This window comes from Rattus norvegicus, chromosome 8 (assembly GCF_021556685.1).
Source record: "Rattus norvegicus strain SHRSP/BbbUtx chromosome 8, alternate assembly SHRSP_T2T, whole genome shotgun sequence".
NCBI lineage: Eukaryota > Metazoa > Chordata > Mammalia > Rodentia > Muridae > Rattus > Rattus norvegicus.
Window position 1 is genome coordinate 30373203 of NC_141541.1, and position 17428 is coordinate 30390630.

A 17428-nucleotide genomic window follows, 5' to 3' on the forward strand; every position below is an offset into this window, starting at 1 on the left:
TTTCTCTTTTGTATAGAGGAAGGCAACTGATTTATTTGAGTTAATTTCATACCCAGCCACTTTGCTGAAGTTGTTTATCAGCTTTAAGTTCTCTGGTGGAACTTTTGGGATCACTTAAATATACTATCATGTCATCTGCAAATAGTGATATTTTGACCTCTTCTTTTCCGATCTGTATCCCCTTGATCTTTTGTTGTCTGATTGCTCTGACTAGAACTTCAAGAACTATATTGAATAAGTAGGGAGAGAGTGGGCAGCCTTGTCTAGTCCCTGATTTTAGTGGGATTGCTTCAAGTTTCTCTCCATTTAGTTTAATGTTAGCAACTGGTTTGCTGTATATGGCTTTTACTATGTTTAGGTATGGGCCTTGAATTCCTATTCTTTCCAGGACTTTTATCATGAAGGGGTGTTGAATTTTGTCAAATGCTTTCTCAGCATCTAATGAAATGATCATGTGGTTCTGTTCTTTCAGTTTGTTTATATAATGGATCACGTTGATGGTTTTCCGTATATTAAACCATCCTTGCATGCCTGGGATGAAACCTACTTGATCATGGTGGATGATTGTTTTGATGTGCTCTTGAATACGGTTTGCCAGAATTTTATTGAGTATTTTTACATCGATATTCATAAGGGAAATTGGTCTGAAGTTCTCTTTCTTTGTTGTGTCTTTGTGTGGTTTAGGTATAAGAGTAATTGTGGCTTCATAGAAGGAATTCGGTAGGGCTCCATCTGTTTCAATTTTGTGGAATAGTTTGGATAATATTGGTATGAGGTCTTCTATGAAGGTTTGATAGAATTCTGCACTAAACCAGTCTGGACCTGGGCTCTTTTTGGTTGGGAGACCTTTAATGACTGCTTCTATATCCTTAGGAGTCATGGGGTTGTTTAACTGGTTTATCTGTTCCTGATTTAACTTCGATACCTGGTATCTGTCTAGGAAATTGTCCATTTCCTGAAGATTTTCAAATTTTGTTGAATATAGGTTTTTATAGTAAGATCTGATGATTTTTTGAATTTCCTCTGAATCTGTAGTTATGTCTCCCTTTTCATTTCTGATTTTGTTAATTTGGACGCACTCTCTGTGTCCTCTCGTTAGTCTGGCTAAGGGTTTATCTATCTTGTTGATTTTCTCAAAGAACCAACTTTTGGTTCTGTTGATTCTTTCTATGGTCCTTTTTGTTTCTACTTGGTTGATTTCAGCTCTGAGTTTGATTATTTCCTGCCTTCTACTCCTCCTGGGTGTATTTGCTTCTTTTTGCTCTAGAGCTTTTAGGTGTGCTGTCAAGCTGCTGACATATGCTCTTTCCTGTTTCTTTCTGCAGGCACTCAGCACTATGAGTTTTCCTCTTAGCACAGCTTTCATTGTGTCCCATAAGTTTGGGTATGTTGTATCTTCATTTTCATTAAATTCTAAAAAGTTTTTAATTTCTTTCTTTATTTCTTCCTTGACCAGGTTATCATTGAGTAGAGCATTGTTCAATTTCCACGTATATGTGGGCATTCTTCCCTTATTGTTATTGAAGACCAGTTTTAGGCCGTGGTGGTCCGATAGCACGCATGGGATTATTTCTATCTTTCTGTACCTGTTGAGGCCCGTTTTTTGACCAATTATATGGTCAATTTTGGAGAAAGTACCATGAGGAGCTGAGAAGAAGGTATATCCTTTTGCTTTAGGATAGAATGTTCTATAAATATCCGTTAAGTCCATTTGGCTCATGACTTCTCTTAGTCTGTCGACATAACTGTTTAATTTCTGTTTCCATGATCTGTCCATTGATGAGAGTGGGGTGTTGAAATCTCCCACTATTATTGTGTGAGGTGCAATGTGTGTTTTGAGCTTTAGTAAGGTTTCTTTTACGTATGTAGGTGCCCTTGTATTTGGGGCATAGATATTTAGGATTGAGAGTTCATCTTGGTGGATTTTTCCTTTGGTGAATATGAAGTGTCCTTCCTTATCTTTTTTGATGACTTTTAGTTGGAAATTGATTTTATTTGATATTAGAATGGCTACTCCAGCTTGCTTCTTCTGACCATTTGCTTGGAAAGTTGTTTTCCAGCCTGTCACTCTGAGGTAGTGTCTTTCTTTGTCTCTGAGGTGTGTTTCCTGTAGGCAGCAGAATGCAGGGTCCTCGTTGCGTATCCAGTTTGTTAATCTATGTCTTTTTATTGGGGAGTTGAGGCCATTGATGTTGAGAGATATTAAGGAATAGTGATTATTGTTTCCCTTTATATTCATATTTGGATGTGAGGTTATGTTTGTGTGCTTTCATTCTCTTTGTTTTGTTGCCAAGACGATTAGTTTCTTGCTTCTTCTAGGGTATAGCTTGCCTCCTTATGTTGGGCTTTACCATTTATTATCCTTTGTAGTGCTGGATTTGTGGAAAGATATTGTGTAAATTTGGTTTTGTCATGGAATATCTTGGTTTTTCCATCAATGTTAATTGAGAGTTTTGCAGGATACAGTAACCTGGGCTGGCATTTGTGTTCTCTTAGGGTCTGTATGACATCAGTCCAGGATCTTCTGGCCTTCATAGTTTCTGGCGAGAAGTCTGGTGTGATTCTGATAGGTCTCCCTTTATATGTTACTTGACCTTTTTCCTTTACTGCTTTTAATATTCTTTCTTTATTTTGTGCGTTTGGTGTTTTGACAATTATGTGACGGGAGGTGTTTCTTTTCTGGTCCAATCTATTTGGAGTTCTGTAGGCTTCTTGTATGCCTATGGGTATCTCTTTTTTTAGGTTAGGGAAGTTTTCTTCTATGATTTTGTTGAAGATATTTACTGGTCCTTTGAGCTGGGAGTCTTCACTCTCTTCTATACCTATTATCCTTAGGTTTGATCTTCTCATTGAGTCCTGGATTTCCTGTATGTTTTGGACCAGTAGCTTTTTCCGCTTTACATTATCTTTGACAGTTGAGTCAATGATTTCTATGGAATCTTCTGCTCCTGAGATTCTTTCTTCCATCTCTTTTATTCTGTTGGTGAAGCTTGTATCTACAGCTCCTTGTCTCTTCTTTTGGTTTTCTATATCCAGGGTTGTTTCCATGTGTTCTTTCTTGATTGCTTCTATTTCCATTTTTAATTCCTTCAACTGTTTGATTGTGTTTTCCTGGAATTCTTTCAGGGATTTTTGTGTCTCCTCTCTATGGGCTTCTACTTGTTTATTTATGTTTTCCTGGAATTCTTTCAGGGATTTTTGCGATTCTTTCAGGCATTTTTGCGATTCCTCTCTGTAGGCTTCTACTTGTTCTCTAAGGGAGTTCTTCATGTCTTTCTTGAAGTCCTCCAGCATCATGATCAAATATGATTTTGAAACTAGATCTTGCTTTTCTGGTGTGTTTGGATATTCCGTGTTTGCTTTGGTTTGAGAATTGGGCTCCGATGATGCCATGTAGTCTTGGTTTCTGTTGCTTGTGTTCCTGTGCTTGCCTCTCGCCATCAGATTATCTCTAGTGTTACTTTGTTCTGCTATTTCTGACAGTGGCTAGACTGTCCTATAATACTGTGTGTCAGGAGTGCTGTAGACCTGTTTTCCTCTCTTTCAGTCAGTTATGGGGACAGAGTGTTCTGCTTTCGGGCGTGTAGTTTTTCCTCTCTACAGGTCTTCAGCTGTTCCTGTGGGCCTGTGTCTTGAGTTCACCAGGCAGCTTTCTTGCAGCAGAAAATTTGGTCTTACCTGTGGTCCTGAGGCTCAAGTTCGCTCGTGGGGTGCTGCCCACGGGCTCTCTGCAGTGGCAGCAACCAGGAAGACCTGTGCCGCCCCTTCCGGGAGCTTCAGTGCACCAGGGTTCCAGCTGGTCTTTGGCTTTTTCCTCTGGTGTCCGAGATGTGTATGCAGAGTGCAGTCTCTTCTGGTTTCCCAGGCTTGTCTGCCTCTCTGAAGGTTTAGCTCTCCCTCCCACGGGATTTGGGTGCAGAGAACTGTTTATCAGGTCTGTTTCCTTCAGGTTCCCGCGGTGTCTCAGGCAGGGGTCCTGCCGCTCTGGGCCCTCCCCCACGGGAGCCCAGAGGCCTTATACAGTTTCCTCTTGGGCCAGGGATGTGGGCAGGGGTGGGCAGTGTTGGTGGTCTCTTCTGCTCTGCAGCCTCAGGAGTGCCCACCTGACCAGGCGGTTGGGTCTCTCTCTCACCGAGTCTGGGAGCAGAGAGCTGCTGCGGGCCAGGATCCGCGGGTGAGGTCATTGTTTTTAATAGCTGATTAGTACTTCATTGTGTAAATGTACAACATTTTCTGCATCCATTCCTCTGTAGAGGGAGATTTGGGTTCTTTCCAGCTTCTGACTATTATAAATAAGGTTGCTATGAATATAGTGGAGCATGTGTCTTTGTTGCATGTTGGAGCATCATTGGGTTTATGCCCAGGAGTGGTATAGCTGGGTCCTCAGGTAGTTCTATGTCCAATTTTCTGAGTAACCTCCAGAGTGATTTCCAGAGTGGTTCTAACAGCTTGCAATCCCACCAACAATTGAGGAGTGTTAGTTTTTCTTCACCTCCTCACCAGCATCTGTCACCTCAATTTTTTTATCTTAGCCATTCTGACTGGTTTGAGGTGGAATCTCAGGGTTGTTTTGATTTGCATTTCTCTGCCGACTAAGGATGTTGAACATTTCTTTAGATACTTCTCAGCCATTCGATAGTCCTCAGTTGAGAATTCTTTATTTAGTTCTGGGCCCCATTTTTTAATATGGTTACTTGACTCTCTGGAGTCTAACTTCTTGAGTTATTTTTATATATTGGATATCAGCCCTCTATTGGATGTAGGATTGCTAAAGATCTTTTTCCAATCTGTTGGTTGCCATTTTGTCCTAATGACAGTGTCCTTTGCCTTACAGAAGCTTTGCAATTTTAAGAGGTCCCTTTTGTTAATTTTTGATCTTAGAACGTAAGCTATTGGTGTTCTCTTCGGGAAATTTTCCTCAGTGCCAATATGTTGGGGGCTTTTCCCCACTTTTTCTTCTATTACTTCAAGTGTATCTGGTTTTATGTGGATATTCTTGATCCACTTGGACTTTAGCTTTGTACATGATGATAAGGGATCGATTTGCATTCTTCTATATGCTACCAGTTGAACCACTACCATTTGTTGAAATTGCTATCTTTTTTCCACTGGATGGTTTTAGCTCCTTTGCCAAAGATCCAGTGACCTTAGATGTGCAGATTCGTTTCTGGGTCTTCAATTCTATTCCATCGTTCTACCTGCCTGTCTCTGTACCAATACCATACAGTTTTTTTTTTTTTAATCACTGTTGCTCTGTAGTACAGCTTGAGGTCAGGGATGGTGATTCCCTCCAGAAGTTCTTTATTGTTGAGGAGAATTTTCACTATCCACTATCCTGAGTTTTTCGTTATTGCAAATGAATTTGCAAATTACTCTTTTTTTTCTATTCTTTTTTTCGGAGCTGGGGACCGAACCCAGGGCCTTGAGCTTGCTAGGCAAGCGCTCTACCACTAAGCCAAATCTCCAACCCCCAAATTGCTCTTTCTAACTCTATGAAGAGTTGAGTTGGAATTTTGGTGGGGATTGCATTGAATCTGTACATTGCTTTGGCAAGATGGCCATTTTTACAATATTAATCCTGCCAGTCCATGAGCATGGGAGATCTTTCCATCTTCCAAGATCTTCTTAAATTTCTTTCTTCAGAGACTTGAAGTTCTTGTCATACAGATCTTTCACTTGCTTGGTTAGAGCCACAACCAGGTGTTTTGTATTACTTGTGACTATTGTGAAGGGTGTTGTTCCCTTAATTTATTTTTTAAGCCTGTTTATCCTTTGAGTAGAGGAAGGCTCTGGAATTGTTTGAGTTAATCTTATATCCAGCCATTTTTCTAAATAAAGTTGTTAATCAGGTTTAGGAGTTCTTTGGTGGAATTTTTGGGGTCACTTAAGTACAATGTCATATCATCTGCAAATAGTGATATTTTGACTTTTTCCTTTCCAGTTTGTATCCCTTTGACTTTCATTTGTTATCTGTTTACTCTGGCTAGGACTTTGAGTACTATATTGAATAAGTAGGAACAAAATGGGTAGCCTGTTCTAGTTCCTGATTTGAGTGGGATTGCTTCAAGGTTCTTTCTATTTAGTTTGATATTGGCTATGGGGTTGCAGTATATTGCTTTTACTATATTTAGGTATGGACCTTGAATTCCTGATCTTTCCAAGACTATTAACATGAAGGGGTGTTGAATTTTTCCAAATGCTTTCTCAGCATCTAATGAGATGATCATGTGGGTTTTTTCTTTGAGTTTATTTATATAGTTGATTACATTGATGGATTTCCATATATTAAACCATCCCTGCATCCCTGGGATGAAGTCTACTTGATCATGATAGATGATCATTTTGATTTGTTCTTGGATTTTGTTTGTGAGAATCTCATTGAGTATTTAGGCGTCAATATTCATAAGGGAAATTGGTCTGAAGTTCTCTTTCTTTGTTGGGTCTTTGTATGGTTTAGGTATAAGTGTAATTGTGGCTTCATAGGAGGAGTTGGGTAGTGTCCCTTCTGTTTTTATTTTGTAGAATAGTTTCAAAGGTATTGATATTAGGTCTTCTATTAAGGTCTGATTGAATTCTCTGCTAAACCCATCTGGTCCTGGGCTTTTTTTGGTTGGGAGATTTCTAGTATCTGCTTCTATTTCTTTAGGAGTTATGGGACTGTTTAGATGGTTTATATGTTCCCAATTTAACTTTGGTACTGATATCTGTCTAGAAAATTGTTCATTTCATCCACATTTTCCAGTTTTGTAGAGTATAGGCTTTTGTGGCAGGATCTGATTTTTTTTTGTTTGGTCGATTGTTTTTGTTTTTTTAAAATTTCTTTCATTTCTGTTGTTATATCTTTGTTTCATTTTTGATTTTGTTAATTTGGATACTCTCTCTGTGACCTCTGTGACCTCTGGTTAATCTGGATAAGGGTTCATTTATCTTTTTGATTTTCTCAAAGAACCAGCTGATGGTTTTGTTGATTTTTTTGTATAGTTCTTTTTGTTTCTACTTTGTTGATTTCAGCCATGAGTTTGATTATTTCCTGCTGTCTACTCCTCTTGGGTGTATTTGCTTCTTTTTTTAAAATTTTTTTTAATAAATCTTTTTTTTTAAGATTCATTTATTTATTATATAGACACTGTAGCTGTCTTCAGATACACCAGAAGAGGGCATCAGATCTCATTACAGATGGTTATGAGCCACCATGTGGTTGCTGGGAATTGAACTCATGACCTCTGGAAGAGCAGTCGGGTGCTCTTAACCGCTGAGCCATCTCTCCAGCCCCGTATTTGCTTCTTTTTGTTCTAGAGCTTTTATGTGTGCTGTCAAACTACTAATGTATGCTCTCTCACTTTCTTTTTTGAGGCACTCAGAGCTATGAGTTTTTCTCTTAGCACTGCTTTCTTTGTATCCCATAGGTTTGCGTATGTTGTGCCTTCATTTTCATTAAATTCTAAAAAGTGTTTAAGTTTTTTATTTCTTCTTTGACCAAGTTATCACTAAGTAGAATGTTGTTCAACTTCCATGTATATGTGGACTTTCTGTTGTTATTTTTGTTATTGAAGACCAGCCTTATTCTGTCGTAATGTGATAGGATGCATAGGAATCTGTCAGTCTTCTCATATCTGTTGAGGCCTGTTTTGTGACTGATTATATGGTCAATTTTGGAGAAGGTACCATGAAGTGCTGAGAAGAAAGTATATTCTTTTGTTTAGGATGAAATGTTCTGTAGATATTTGTTAAATGCATTTGGTTCATAACTTCTGTTGGTTTCACCGTGTCTCTGTTTAGTTTCTGTTTCCATGATCTGTCCATTGCTGAGAGTGGTATGTTGAGGTCTCATACTATTATTGTGTGGCACAATCTATGCTTTGAGCTTTACTAAAGTTTTTTTATTAGATTTTATTTTATGTTTTATGAATGTGGGTGCCCTTGCATTTGGGGCAAAATTAAGAGTTCATCTTGGTAGATTTTTTTCTTTGATGGGTATGAACTACCTTTTTTTTTTGATAACTTTTGGTTGAAAGTTGATTTTATTTGATATTAGAATGGCTTATTTCCAGCTTATTTCATGGGACCATTTGCTTGGAAAGTTGTGTTCCAGCCTTTTACTCTGAGGTAGTGTCTTTGTCATTGAGGTATGTTTCCTGTATGCAGCAAAATGCTGGGTCTTCTTTATGTATCTAGTCTGTTAGTCTATATCATTTTATTGGGGAATTGAGTCCACTGTTGTTAAGAGATATTAAGGAATAAAGATTGTTTCCTGTTATTTCTATTATTAAAAGCAGAATTATGTTTGTGTGGTTATCTTCTTTTGGCTTTGTTGCAAGAAGATGACTTTCTTGCTTTTTTTTTAGGGTGTACTTTCCCTTTTTGCATTGGAATTTTCCATCTATAATTTTTGTAGGGCTGGATTTGCGGAAAGATACTGTCTAAATTTGGTTTTGTCATGGAATTTCTTGGTTTTTCCATCTATGCTAAGTGAGAGGTTTGCTGGATATAGTATCCTGGGCTGGCATTTGTATTCTCTTAGGGTCTGTATGATATCTGTCCAGGATATTCTAGCTTTCATAGCCTCTGTTGAAAAGTCTGGTGTAATTCTAATAGGTCTACCTTTATATGTTACTTGACCTTTTTCCCTTACTGCTTATAATATTCTTTATTTGTTTTGTGCATTTGGTGTTTTGACTATTATGTGCCAGGAGGAATTTCTTTTCTGGTCCAATCTGTAGTTCTGAAGGTTCCTTGTATGTTTTCGGGAAACTCTTTCTTTAGGTTAGGGAAGTTTTCTTCTATAATTTTGTTAAAGATATTTACTGACTTTTTGAGTTTGGAATCTTTGCTTTTTTTTATATACCTATTGTTCATATGTTTGTTCTTCTCATTGGCTCCTGAATTTCTTGTATGCTTTGGGTTAGGAGCTTTTTGCATTGTGCCTTGTCTTTGACTGTTGGTCAATGTGTTCTATGGTATCTTCTGTCCCTCAGATTCTCTCTTCTATCTCTTATATTCTGTTGGTGATTCATCTATGACTCCTGATCTCTTTTCTAGGTTTTCTATCTCCAGAGTTTTCTTTCTTTGTGATTTTTTTTATTCTTTCTATTTCCATTTTTAGAACATAGATGGTTTTGTTCAATTCCTTTACCTGTTTGGTTGTGTTTTCCTATTTTTGTTTAAGGGATTTATATGTTTCCTCTTTAAGGGCTTTTATCTGTTTACTTGTGTTCTTCTGTATTTCTTTCCGTGATTTACTAATGTCCTTTTTAAAGCCTCAATAATCATCATGAGATGTGATTTTAAATGAAAATTTTGCTTTTTAGGTGTGTTGGGGGTATCCAGGACTTGCTGTGGTGTGAGAACTGGGTTCTGATGATTTCAGGTAGCCTTGGTTTCTGTCAACTAGATTCTTGTGCTTGCCTCTTGCCATCTGGTTATCTCTCATGGTAACTGCTCTTGCTCTCTCTGAATGGACCTTGTCTCTTCTGTGAGCCTGTGAGCCTCTGTTCTTAGGTGTGTCAGCACTCCTGGCGACCAGCTGTCTCCAGAAGGGATTTGGATTTTAGGACCTGTGTCACAGGGTTTTCTCCAGTTGCAGACGCAAACTGGAAAGGTCATTCTATTAACTCACATTACCTTTGTTGTTTGGGATTAAAGGTGTATACTAATGACATGTCTCCATCACAATCAGATCACACAGACCAAGGAGGCTTTGAATGTGATCTTTTCCCAAAGCTGCCATGATGGTGGATTAAGAGTCCTCTGAATGGCTGAGAAACACCTAAAGAAATGTTCAACATCTTTAGTCTTAAGGGAAATGCAAATCAAAACAACCCTGAGATTTCACCTCACACCAGTGAGAAAGGCTAAGATCAAAAACTCAGGTGACAGCAAATGCTGGCAAGGATGTGGAGAAAGAGGAACACTCCTCCATTGTTGGTGGGATTGCAGGCTGGTACAACCATTCTGGAAATCAGTGTGGAGGTTCCTCAGAAAATTGGACATTGAACTGCCTGAGGATCCAGCTATACCTCTCTTGGGCATATACCCAAAAGATGCCCCAACATATAAAAAAGACACGTGCTCCACTATGTTCATAGCAGCCTTATTTATAATATCCAGAAGCTGGAAAGAACCCAGATGACCTTCAACAGAGGAATGGATACAGAAAATGTGGTACATCTACACAAAGGAATATTACTCAGCTATCAAAAACAACGACTTTATGAAATTCATAGGCAAATGGATGGAAGTGGAAAATATCATCCTGAGTGAGGTAACCCAATCACAGAAAAACACACATGGTATGCACTCATTGATAAGTGGATATTAGCCCAAATGCTCGATTACCCTAGATGCACAGAACACATGAAACTCAAGAAGGATGACCAAAATGTGAATGCTTCACTCCTTCTTTAAAAGGGGAACAAGAATACCCTTGGGAGGGAATAGGGAGGCCAAGTTTAGAACAGAGGCAGAAGGAACACCCATTCAGAGCCTGCCCTACATGTGGCCCAAACATATACAGCCATCAAACTAGATAAGATGGATGAAGCAAAGAAGTGTAGGCCAACAGGAACCGGATCTAAGTCTCTCCTGAGAGACACAGCCAGAATACAGCACATACATAGGTGAATGCCAGCAGCAAACCACTGAACTGAGAACGGGACTCCCATTGAAGGAATCAGAGAAAGGACTGAAAGAGCTTGAAGGGGCTTGAGACCCCATATGAACAACAATGCCAACTAACCAGAGCTTCCAGGGACTAAGCCACTACCCAAAGACTGTACATGGACTGACCCTGGGCTCCAACCTCATAGGTAGCAATGAATAGCCTAGTAAGAACACCACTGGAAGGGGAAGCCATTGGTCCTGCCAAGACTGAACCCCCAGTGAACATGATTGTTGGGGGGAGGGCAGTAGTGGGGGGAGGACCGGGAGGGGAACACCCATAGAGAAGGGGAAGGGGAGAGGTTAGGGGGATGTTGGCCCAGAAACCAGGAAAGGGAATAACAATCGAAATGTAAATAAGAAATACCCAATTTAATAAAGATGAAAAAAAAAGATTCCTCTATATACCTTGCTCTTTGGTGTTTACATCTTGTAATTTGCCTCTTGTATCTTATTGCTTTTGCTATGCTTTTTGGTACTGTGCTGAATAAGACTGCATTATGAGAATAACCTTGTCTTGAACCTGATTATGTGGGAATACTGTGAATATTTCTGCATTCAGTATAATGTTGGGTTAATATAACAATCTTCATTGCATTGAGGAAGTTATTCTGAGTTTATATAGGTCTTTCCTCGTGAAAGGAGCCTGAAGTTTTTCAGATGCTTTTTCTGCATTGATTGAAATGACTATGAGAGTTCTGACCTTGATATCTTTTGGTGATATATGACATTACTGCTTTGTGTTGAACCATCCTGTCTATTTGGAGTAAAACCTATTTGATCACAATGAAAGAGCTTTTCTTGAGTTCTGTTTGCAAGTATTTTGTTGAGAATCTTTGTAGCTGGTCATAATGTAGATTGGTTTATATTTTTCTTTTGTGTTGCTGTCTTTGTCTAGATTGGGTATGAGGATAATTCTGGCTTCATAAAAATAATTGTTATGTTTTTTCCTTCCTTATTTAATTGAGTAGTCTGGGAAACATTGATTTTTAGTTCTTTTTTTAACTATTTGGTGGAATTCAACGATATATCTATTTAGACTTGCACTGTTTTTATTTGGGAGATTTAAAAATATTGTATTAGTCTTGGTGATTGTTATATATCTGTTCAACTTATATGTCATCTTGAGTTAATTTAGGAGACCATGTGCCTCTAAACAGTGACCCATTTCTTTAGATTTTCCATGTCCTTGTGCTTTTTTTGACTTTTATTTGTATCTATTGAAATGTCTATTTGTCTCTTAATTTTATTAGCTTTTTCTCTGTGTTTCTGTGTTTCTGCCTCTGTGTCTCTGTCTCTCTTTGTGTCTCTGTCTCTGTCTCTCTGTGTCTGTGTCTCTGTCTCTCTGTCTCTCTGTCTCTCTCTGTCTCTCTGTCTCTCTGTCTCTCTCTCTTTCTCAACTAGTTTGGGTGAGAGTGTGCCAATATTATTTAATTCTTTGAAGTTTAAACAACAATTTCCTTCATTGAATTATTGTTTTTTTATTTCAGTAATCTACCCCCTGACCACACTTATTGCTTTTTATATACTGATTTTTGCATATAACCTGATTACAGGTGTTTCATTAAGATATTTTGGACCACTCTAATTTTTAGTTGCAAATATTTAATGCAGATTTTTCTACTGTATACTTTTTATTTCATTTCAACTTTTTCCCATGTGATGGGTTAAATGAAACTGTACTGGCCCTAAGCAGAAGTAATCCAGGATGAGGTGGCCCTTAATGTGTTTATCCAGCCATATTGTTTCAGTATCATGGCTAAAGCTTCTCTTTTATTTCTAGGAGACGCAATCTCAGAGTATATTTTCTGTTCATTTGAATCTTAAAATTTCATTGCTTTTACAGCTATAAGCATCCCTCTTAGGACTACTTGCATTGTATTTCATAGATTTGAGTATGTTGTGGTTTTAGTTTTATTTATTTCTTGAAATATTTTTCTTTGATTTCCTCTACAATTCCATTCGTTGTTCAATAGTCTAAATTATTATTTTGTTGTTACATGTGTATGCACACGTGTGTATATCATGGCACACATAAGGACCTCAGAAGACAATTTTGTGGAATTGATTTTCTGCTTTCAAAACCTTTTGAAACATCATGCCAACTGCCCCTGGCTTTTAGAGCTTCTGTTGAGAAATCTGCTGTCATCTGTGCAAGCCTCCTTTTGTATTTGCCTTGGTGCTTCTTTCTTGTCACTGCCAATATGCATTTTTGTTGTTGTTCTGAAAGATTAGTGGTTTAATATGGTGAGGAGATGCTATTTTCCAGTATTGTCAGCATTGTGTTTTTTATGTGTCCTGTACTTGAACTGGCCTTTCTTTGCTTGCCCAACTTAAAGAAATCTTCTTTTATGGTTTCATTAAAAGATTTTCTATTCATTTGGAAAGGAATTTTTCAATTATTTTTTGGTCATGATTTTTAGGTTTGATCTACTTATAGTGTTCACTATATCCTGAAAGTCCAGCTCATCTTTTTTTTTATTGCTTTATCTCTGTCTGATTGAAATGTTCTAACATCTCTACCTTGTGTTTAAGAACAGATATTTTGTGCTCTCTTTGATTCTATTGGCGAGACTTTCCAAAGAACTTTAAAATTTGGATTATTATGCTGCCTATGTCTAGTATTCAGTTTAGTTTTTTTTTAACTATTTCTCTCTCCTTATTGTTTTCCTCTTTTGTATTATGTATCTGCTCACTATTTCATCCAGTTGTTTGTGTTTTCTTGGATTTTTTCAGGAGTTTGCTTTCTCCTTTGAAATGATTATAAGCGTTTAAATAAGTTCCTTATGTTTAATACAGTCCGCCATGTTGTGGTAGCCTCCAGTCATAAAATTATTTTGTTGCTACTTTATTTCTTTTTTTTCTTTCTCTCTTTTTTCTTTTTTTTGGAGCTGGGGACCGAACCCAGGGCCTTGCGCTTGCTAGGCAAGCGCTCTACCACTGAGCTAAATCCCCAACCCCTTGTTATAACTGTAATTTTGCTACTGCTATGAATCGTAACGGAAATATTTTTGTGGAGATAAAGGTTTGCCCAAAGGGTTTTGACTCACAGATTGAGAACCACTGATTTAAGTGCCCCACAACCACCCAGGATTTCATTATTTAGTTCACTTTCAATGGAAGTCATTACTATATGGTTAAAAGTATTTGTAGGATTATGATGCCTTAGTTTGTCATATTACTACGTTTTTGCATTATGATATATGCATCTGGAGATAGAGCCAGTTGAATTGATTTGTTTTTAATTCATTTTAACTCAATCTTATTATTTCAGAAGGAGAGCATTTACGCTCGTCCTGGGGTACTGGGCTGTTATCACTTAAGGGATGTGGCTGGAGATCCAGTGGACATGCTCATTTCACTTCAGTGAAAGGCGGAGCTATATCCTCTTGAGCATGTCGTTCACAGCATGGTGGTTGGATTAAGCCTTGACTGGCAGGGCTTGGGCTTCCTGTGAACACTGCGTTCACCTGGGTGACGAGGAGAGATTGAAGTCTCCTGGATGTGCTGACCTCACAGAGGTAATCTGCAGTGCTGAAGTTTACTGGTGCATTGCATTCGCTAAAGTGATTGAATAAAGACTCATGTCTTGTGGATTCAGTGATTTTACTGGGGCAATGTGAAGGACTTGAGTCCTCCAGATAGTCTATGCTATCTAGCTTGATGAGTGGGGCTGGAAACTGTTAGGCATTCCTTCTACACTCGGGCATTGGGAGAGGCTGGAGACTGCTGGGCACATTGTGTACACTGGGAAGGTCAGTGAAGTTAAAGTCTCCTGGGCATTCAGCCTCATTAGGACAATGGGTGTAGCTAAAGCCTCCCGGATTCATAGTTCTCACCTGGGCAATGGGTGTGGCTGAAGCATCCTGGGAAAGCGGTGTTCACTAGGGTTAGAGGCCTGGTTAAAGCCTTTAAGGAATACAGTCTTCACTTGTGCTATGAGTATGTCTAGAGTCTCCTAAGCACACAGAGAGTGACAGGCTAGACTGGGGCTCACCAGGGAAACCAGAAGGGCTGGAACCTCCTAGGAATCATGAGCTCTTTGGGGAAATTTGTAGTCAGGGCCTCCCAAGAGTGCGGTTCTGACGTGGATGATTGGAGTTGGAGCATCCAAGGCCTATCGTCTTTTGAGTAATGGGTAGGACTGGAACCTCCCAGGCAGACTGTGCTTCCTAGGGAAATATGTGGGCCTGGAGCATCAAGAGCTTACTGTGCTCACTAGAGAAAAGAAAATTATGTTTTCAAAGGCTTAATAAAGGTTTTCAAAAAAACAAGTATAATGTTTGGGATCCTTGTTTGTTAATGCTGGATGAAAGAGAGGCATACATACTTAGAGCGCGCTGTGGGGTGACCAGCACTCACTCCTTTTTCAAGGAGTCACAAAGTGTTTCACCCAATAAACAGAAGCTTCTGAGCAACAGAATGAGAATGTCCTTATGAACACTTCTCCTCTCATATATATACAATGTATCCTTATGAAGGGTTTTGTTCTGATGTAGGGTGAGTGATGTACCACACACAAAATTTGTAATTAGTGAAAGAAGTCACATTTTCACTTACCTATCATTCATTTTTTTATAAGAAAAATTCTCTCAGTCTCTCTCTCTGTCTCTGTCTCGCTGTCTCTGTCTCTCTCTCTGTCTCTCTCTCTGTCTCTCTCTGTCTCTCTCTCTGTCTCTCTCTGTCTCTCTCTGTCTCTCTCTGTCTCTCTCTGTCTCTCTCTGTCTCTCTCTCTCTCTGTCTCTCTCTCTCTCTCTCTCTCTCTCTGTCTGTACACAAATGCCTACAGAATACAGGAGAGAGTGTCAGACCCCTTGGAGCTGACTTATAGGTCTTTGTGAACAGCCCAATACACATGTTGAGATCTGAACTCTGGTCCTCTTGGTAAAGTAGCAAGCACTATGAACTGCTGAGCCATCTCTCCAGCCTGCAATCTTCTTTAATTTTCAGATGGAGGCAAGTTTTCTTCACATGCTGGATAAACCATGAGCAATAAGTATTATGGGCCTAAAAAATATTTCATAGTGATTCTGTCAAAGTTTTAGTACACGCTGAGTTAGATCATGAAATGGAAGAAAGAGGGGGCACATTCTCTCGTTAGGAGAGGCATCACTGCTTCAGAAGTTCCTGCAAGCTTCATGCATCAAGTGAGTGCAGTATCTATGGGCAGCCATCTCTCTCAGGGGCAGAGACGAATTGCCTTTTCACATGCAGTGCTCATGAGCAGTAGGGGGTATGTCTTTATGACAGTTCGCGCCTATTTTTGGTATTTCATACACTGACTGCTCCCATGGAAACAAAGAAGACATCTCATTATCAGGTACCTGACAGTCTTCTTTCTCAAAGGCACAAACAAGATGCTTTTCATGTACCTAATATGATATCCGTGTCTTCACAAAACATTTTTTGTTGGTTGTGAAGAAAAAAGACATCACACTTTTCTCATTGAATAAAAGTAGATTTTTTTCAGGTGTCAAACTGGCTCATTTTGTAAGGATACAATGAGGTTCTTTTGAGATAGTGAATGCAGGATTTATGAATACTGAGGACTATGCACTTTTAAAACAGGGTGGGTGCTAGATAAAGGCAGTTCTGTATGCTGGATACTGTCATCAGGGAGCAGTATACCAGGTGCTGCCATAAGAGAGAAGTAGAACATGCATTATTAGGTAACTTCCTGTTTTCCTTCTCAAAGACAAAACGAAGCTGATCTTCACAGAGCATACACAACATTCAGGAGCACTAGGAAATGTGTTCTGAAACTGCTCACACAGATAAAGAATGAAATACACATTGCACACTGTTGCGGTAAAATTATAATAAAGGTTTCTTTTACCCTGCACTAGGTGCCATCACCATAGTGCCACACATGACATCTGTTAGATATTTTCATCTCAGTCAGCAAAGCATCTCACCTGCTTTGCTCCATCTCATATCACACTTCTGATGGCTACTCTCTGAACCTGACAACAATCTCTCTATCTATTTAGTTCCCAAAGCAGGTAGCCACCAGGCCAGACATACTCATCCCAATTCTGTGGCAGCCCAGTGTGTCCCACCACCACACACTCTCTTAAAATGAAATCGCCACATGAAAGAACACACAACACAATAACTTCTGATCCAATTGATAAGATATAATTTGTTCATCTAGACATACAAAATCCCGTACACATCCACCTCTTAAGAATATTCATAACAACCGGTAAATGTGCAGAGAAGAATCTCAACGTTCACCTTCATGTTCTCTCAGCTGCTCCTTTTCCTCCTCCAGCCTCCTCCTCTTCTCTAAAACTTTTCTTTCTCCTGTCCTTCCTTCTCATCCAAATGACAGGCCTCATTCTATCTTGTACCTGCCTTCACCTGCATAATAACATCATACTACAGTACACCAATCGATTTCAGGCAAGGGAAGAGAAAGCACAGTGTCAGACACCAGATGTTCCCCAAACCCCTTTAAAACCAAAAACAAAGGGCATCTTATTCCCTGAATCAAAGTTTAGCCAGCAGCAAGGAATTTGCTCTTACCAGTTTGTGGGAAGAGCTTAACCAATGATGTCACATGGTAAGTAGGCTCAGGGAATGGAAGGACACATTCTTATATCTCAGGCAGCCTTGTTTTCTCACAGGCTCAAGCAAATGTGTTTCATGGAGTAAATGCAGCAATTATGAGCACCGAAGAATGTATTTCGATAAACAGTTCGGTTTGATTGTGCATGAATGATGGATGGCAAACTGAATGATCTCATGAAGGGAAGGAAAGCACATCATT